The following is a 6,840-nucleotide window of genomic DNA, read 5'->3' on the forward strand; positions in this document are numbered from 1 at the left end:
ACCAGACGTAGCTCCTGGCTAGCCCCTTCATTCTTACAATCCCAGGGTGCCCCTCATGCAACAATGTTAAGACTTTTTCCCGTAAACGTAAAGGAATAACAACCCGATCTCCCCATAGCAAACAACCCCCTTGCATTGTCAATTTGTCCCGTTTTCCCGCGAACGGTTTAAATTCCCCGCTCCCAATCTTTTCCAGCCACCCCCTCATGACCCAACTTGTGACTGTCCGGATCACATGGTCTTTGGTTGAGGCTCTTGCAACCTCGGCTGATGTTATGGGCCCAGAGTCCAAGACGTCTATCAGCAAGATGGGGATGCCGGGTGTGGAGTCTTCTAGGCTGTTGGGTAGTGGGCATCGGCTGAGTGCATCTGCATTGCCCATGTCTGCCCCTGGTCGATGTACCAGGCGATAGGAGTACGCTACGAGGAAGATGGCCCAGCGTGTCATCCTGGGCGATAGTGCTGCCGGTGTTGGTCGATCTCCCACGAGGAGACCCAGGAGCGGTCGATGGTCGGTGATTAGTTCAAAGTCCCTCCCAAACAAGTACTCGTGGAATTTCTTTACTCCAGAAACGGCGGCGAGGGCCTCCTTGTCGAGCTGGCTATAATTTCGCTCGGCGCTTGATAGAGTTCGGGAGTAGTATGCGATGGGTGCTTCTAGGCCATTCGGGAGTCTATGGCTCAGGACGGCTCCCACCCCGAACGGGGACGCGTCACATGCTAGGACAAGGGGAAGCGTTGCGTTGTACTGTATTAGAAAGCTTTCAGCTGATAACAGTTTTTTAACGCCGGCGAATGCCCTGTCTTCCGCCTTCCCCCATTTCCAAATGGCTTTCTTGGTTAACAGTCTATGTAGGGGTTCTGCCACTGTTGCCTTGTCTTTTAGGAAAATAGCGTAAAAGTTTAATAGCCCCAGGAAGGCCTGTAATTCTGCCTTGTCTTTGGGGGTGGGTGCTTCTCTGATTGCCCTGATCTTGCTCTCTGTTGGGTGTATGCCGGTGCCATCTACCCTGTATCCTAGAAATTCGACTGAGGGGACTGCGATCATGCATTTATTTCGTTTCACTCTGAGTCCTGCATCCCTGAATTTCCTTAGGACTTCCCTCAGCCTTTATCTTAGTTGTTGCTCATTGTTGGCGGTAATGAGCACGTCATCAAAATAGGGCACCACCCCGGGGATTCCCTGTAGTAGCCGCTCCATGGTACTTTGGAAAAGTCTGGGGGCTACGCTTACTCTGAATTGCAAGCGGGTGCACTTGAAGGCCCCTCTGTGGGTTACGATAGTCTGTGCCTCTGCGGTAGCGCCATCTACCGGCAGCTGCTGGTACGCCTGTGCAAGATCGAGTTTTGCGAAGATCTTGCCGGGGCCCAGGGAATGCAACAAATGGTGAACGATGGGCACTGGATAGACGCTCTGCTGCAGGGCCTTATTAATTGTGCATTTATAATCAGCGCATATGCGCACTGATCCGTCCGGCTTTACCGGTGTCACAATTGGGGTCTCCCATTTGGCGTGGTCGACTGGAACGAGCACCCCTTGTTTGATTAATTTGTCCAGTTCAATGTCAATTTTGGGCTTCAGGGCGAACGGTACCCGCCTAGGCTTTAAACGTATGGGTGCAATATTGGGGTTGAGATTAAACAAAATTGGGGTCCCCACATACTTGCCAAGCCTTTCGTCGAACACGTCCTGGAACTCTTGCATCAGGTCCTCCTTCAGGGTGCTTCGAACGTACCTTACTCCGGTGAATCCCATGCCTCTAAACCAGTCCATGCCCAGGAGGCTTGGGAGGTTGTCGCTGACGATGGTGAGGGGCAGTTTCTCGGTAAACTCCCCGTACTGTACTTGGAACTCGCCTCTTCCTTCGACGGGTATGCGGTTCCCCTGGTAGTCCTTCAATCTGCATTGCTGTGGCTGGAGCTGTCGCTTGCGTGCGCTGGGGATGACTTTCTTTAGGTTCTCCCAAGACATGATGGATATCGGCGATCCCGTGTCGATCTCCATCTGGCACTCCCGTGCCTCGATCTCGACTGTGGTGTAGGTCTTTTCTCCGGGCGAGGTGCAGGTCTGTGCGATGCGTATGGTGTAGGCCCCAGCGTCTTCAAATTTCGCGCCCTTCCGGTTTCCGCCATCTCTGTTGGGCCTTCGGTGTGACGCCGGCTCGGATTGGAAGGGTTGGCCACGTGGTTTGTAGCTCTGGTGTGTCTTGGATCTGCAGACCCGAGCGATGTGGCCCCTCTTCTCACAGGAACGGCAAACGGCGTCCCTGAACTTACAGTTTTGTCGTGAGTGGGACCCTCCGCAGCTGGCGCATCCGTCTCTGGGCTCCCTGCGGGCTGTGCAGGACTGCTCGGTGCGGTAGACCTCTTCTTCAGACTCCCCCTCGCTCGCGGTGCTTATGGCCTCTCGGTGCACCGGTGCCATTTTCTGCGTTGTTCTGGTTAGGTGGGAGCTCTTTAGTTTCTCTGCAGCCTTTACTGACGATTCTTGCGCCCTGGCCTCATCTAGCGTGATGTGTAGGGTCAGGTTTGACCTCGCAAGCAGTCTTCTCTGGAGCCGGCTATCTCTCACTCCGCAAATTAGTTGCTCTAGGAGCATCTCATCCAGGTCTCGGTACTCACAATGGGTTGCGGCCTTACGCAGGGCAGCGACGTACTCGCTGATCGATTCGCCCTCCTGCTGGAGCCATTGCCGGAAATCGTAGCACTGGACGTACTTCGATGGCGTTGGTGCATGGTGGTCTTTCAGCAGGGTCTGTAGCGTTGACCAGGAAATGTTGTGGACCGAATTCGGCTCCGACAATGCTTCGGCTGTGTCGAAAACCCTTGGCCCACAGTGACTCAGGAACAGGGCTTTCTTCCGAACGTCCGGTAGCCCTTGCATGTCGTTTGCCACCATGAAGCACTCGAACCGAGACATGTAGGATCCCCACTTCTCTTCCTTGGGGTCGAAAGGCGCTGGCGGGGTGTAGGCAGACATCGTTTTGGGATTCTCCTGTGCTCCGCTCGCTCGCCTGGCTGGATTCGGATGCGGTCTCCGGTCCCCTTCTCCGAACGTGGCTTCAGCTCTTTTTGAGTGTGGCTTCAGCTCTCCTCTGCTTCTGGCCTCAAGATCCCACCTTCGTCGCCAATGTTATGTTGGGTGAATGAGGATGCAGCAAGCCAGAGTAGTTAGTGACAACAGCTCTTTATTATATGGTGAGACTCCAGCAACTGACCCAGGGAGCCAGCTCCCTTTATATACCTTGCAGCTGTGGTGGTCAGCCAATCAGCTGAGGGTCAGTTAATTCGAACTTCCCGCCAAACAAACCTATTTACATAACAGAACCCTTTGTTAAATTGCTGGCTCCCCCGCCCCTCGCCCACCACTATTTATTGGCAATAAATAGTGGTGCGGAGGGGCGGGGCAAGCCAGCAATTTAACAAAGGGTTCGGCTGCACCACTGGCTCTAGGGCGGCCCTTTGAAGCCCCGCGGCAAGAATTTGAAGGTTTTTTTTCCTCTAGCCATCGGAGGCAGCAATAGATGGGGAGTGGGCGGGGTAAGCGAACGGCCGGCGATCCAACAGAGCAGAGGGTGAGTGAAGGCGTGGAAGCTGCTTTCTCCATCCTGCCCTCTTGCGTCCAGAGCCAATGGGAAACCACGTGGCAGCCCACGTGGATCCCAGGCAGCGGAACTCAGGCTAGGGAAGGGGTGGGCAATTGTGGCTCTTTTACAACCTGTGGCCTTCAACTCCCAGAATTCCTGAGACAGCCAAGCTGCATCAGGAATTCTGGAAGTTGAAGTCCACAGGTTGTAAAAGAGCCACAATTGCCTACCCCTGGCTATGGTAGGCTGGCGCCGTGCGGGTGGGAGGCGAGGGGTGGGCGAGCCAGCAATTTAACAAAGGGTTCGGCCGAACCCCCTAGAACCCCCAGAATCCCACCACTGTGTAGGCCCCTCTTGATCTTGAGGCCCTAGGCTGAAGCCTAGTTAGCCTATAGGAAAATCCGGCCCTGCCTCCACCCCTTCTACCAATAATACAGTATATTTTATCTCTAGGCATGCCATTTGGTGATGTCCATGTATAGAGGCATTATTTTGAAGACAGCAACCAAAATCATTGGCTATGAATAAATCATTCTAGTGATAGAAATTGATAGGGTGATCTCCTGCTTCATTTAGGTTTGCTAAGTTATACAATCCAACTATTTTTTCTTTAATGTTTCCAACTTTGGCATTCCAATTGCCAGTCACAAGCAGGCCCTTTGTTTGCATGTTCTGACAATTTCAAATTGAAATTGATTTTAAAAAGACTTACCAACCTTCTCTTCTTCTGCATCATTGGTTAGAGCATAAACATGAATGATCATCATATTAAAGGGTTGATCGCAACATCTAATTAAGATTATTCAGTTATCAATTGCATTATGGCCAAGTACTGTTCTTTCTATATCCTTCCCAAAAACAGTGTCATTTCTTCCTTGTCTTTATGTCCTGAGCAACAATCCACTCTAGCATCTTTTTTTTTTTTAAAGGAAAAGTGGAAAATGTTTAATAGGAAGCAGAGAAAGCGTACATCAGAGCTGAATATTAAAATCGGGCATGGCGACCTGGAAGATCCCCTCCAAATTAAACGAGTCCAAGGTAGGGAAGTTTTCAACGGTGGGGAGAAAAGTCACTGCTGACAGAAAGCCAGATTGGAGGAGGGAAATAAAATACCTTTTCTTCTAGAAGAAAGACCGATCCGCCCTGATGGGGAAATTTTGGAAAGGGACGGTCTAGCCCCCAGCCACAGATTTGATTCAGGTTAGCCAAAAATTCATATAAAAAGGGGAAAGGACAACTCGACTGGAAAATCCTTGCCTCCCCGCCTCCCCCAATACTGTTTGGATAAGAAATAAAAGGCACCATCCTCTGTTTGTTCCCAGCCTCAATGGGCCAGTCAAGATTTCAAGCAAACTTAGCAACAGCCCGATCGATCCCCAGAGTTTTGTGGTCCCGGGCGGAGGGGTGATCCACCCAGAATAACTGCTGGTTGTTTAGAGCTAATCCTGATCCCATTTCCCTCATTGGAAATGTCAAGTTCACCCGGCTGGATCTTTCTGTAGATAGCTTTAGCTGTGTTGAGAAAGGCCTCTTGCACATTGGCTGATGTCTTTGCAGATGTTTCCATAAAAACCATGCCATGTTCCCAGGTGAAAGCCTCCCCTTCTTCTTTCTGCACAACCCGCCGGTGTTCCATGTCACTTTTATTGCCAATCAGCATGATGACCATGTGAGGACTGGAATGCTGCCGAGCGTCTTCTAACCAGACGTACAAATGGTTGAAAGTTTCCCGCCTGGTGATGTCATAGACCAAGAGCGCCCCGGCTGTTCCTCGGTAATACGAGCGGGTGATCGAACAGAAGGATTCCTGGCCAGCTGTATCCCAAATCTGCAGTTTGATCTTTTTGTTTTCAATGGTAATCATCCATGCCCCGAACTCCACACCGATTGTCAAATCATGAACAGCCATAAACTGTTTATCTGTGAAGTGTAGCAAGAGGCATGATTTCCCGACACCGGTGTCCCCGATGATAACATATTTGAGAAGGTAGGCATAGGACATGGCGCCGAAGACCCCGGAAGCCCGACCCCAACCGCCGCTCTCATTCCCACTCGGACGCTCTCCACTCCAGCATCTTTTTATATTGCTGTTGCCTAATACTATACTTCCTTGATGGAAATATATCTCTGGGCATACACTCATGACATTCTTCATTCATCCCTCCTAGGAACCCCCCTTTGCCACTATAAGGCAGCACAGAAGGATCTGAAGGGTAGAAGATACTGAGATTAATGGTTTTTATTTTTAAAGGAAATACAAATTTTCTTTGTATTTCAGTGACTCATTTCAGTGATGGAATCTTGCTTATTGTGGAAGAAGAGTTTATTTCCCAGGCACCAAAACAGAGAACATCTATCTATACTGTAGATTGCTACAAGCAGCAAATGCATAACTTTTCTGAAAGTCATAGTGAACTGAGTCACTGATGTAGATGAGAGTTTCTGAGGTAAATTGAATGACAAAGCTTCTTAAGGGGTTTTTACAGGAGTGGTAGCACTGTAACTCTACTTTAGAAGCAAACAGGCCATGAGTTTAGATCTTTCAGCATGGACACAGTGTAGTTCAAGGCACATTTATGCTACATTCTGTATTATAGCTTGTGAACCAGCTCTAAGCACAGTTCCACCCAGAGGAGTCCAGATATAAGGTTGCCAATATAATCCTGGTGGCTTAGAAAGTCAAGACTGGAGCACATTAGGTAAATATAGAAAAGATCACATTCCTTGTCACTCTATGCAGAAACCAATCCGATTTCTGCAAAAATCAAAATTTAGAATCCTGTTGATTTCCTGATTTATCATCTGAACTCACTTAAATGCACTTAAATAACTAAAAGTCTAGATAAGAAGAATCAGAGATATGGTTCTTGTTTTATTATGTTGTAGAGGAACCAAGCCTCTATTCAATTTTAGGATTTGTTGTTTTGCCACATTATTGCTTTTAATTGGTTTTAGAGCATTTCAAGCATTTTTTGGCAAAGGATACTGCCTTTATGTGAAATACGACCCTATTCCTCTTAGTAAAATGTGTATGGATAGGCCTGTAGAAATTCATCTGCTTTTCTAGTATTCAAAAAACTGCAACATCCAAGTTTGTGACATCATAGGTTGCAGAATGTTAGACTGTTTGAGATTTTATAAGGCGCATGTAAAATTAATTCTAAGTGAAAAATTATCCTCTGGTATCCTGTACTGAGATAATAAGCCTCCATTTGGATTGAAGCAAAATATCTACTTTAGGGGCTCAATTATA

At 48.8% G+C, this 6,840-nt stretch overlaps 1 pseudogene; it reads right to left on the reverse strand.

The window, feature by feature from the left end:
- Window positions 1-4,941: 4,941 nt before the first annotated feature.
- Window positions 4,942-5,589, reverse strand: LOC139327099 (ras-related protein Rab-2A pseudogene; annotated as a pseudogene).
- Window positions 5,590-6,840: the final 1,251 nt, after the last annotated feature.

Source organism: Pituophis catenifer, unplaced genomic scaffold (assembly GCF_029215685.1).
Source record: "Pituophis catenifer annectens isolate HBS135680 unplaced genomic scaffold, rPitCat1.0.hap2 SCAF_1, whole genome shotgun sequence".
Lineage (NCBI taxonomy): Eukaryota > Metazoa > Chordata > Lepidosauria > Squamata > Colubridae > Pituophis > Pituophis catenifer.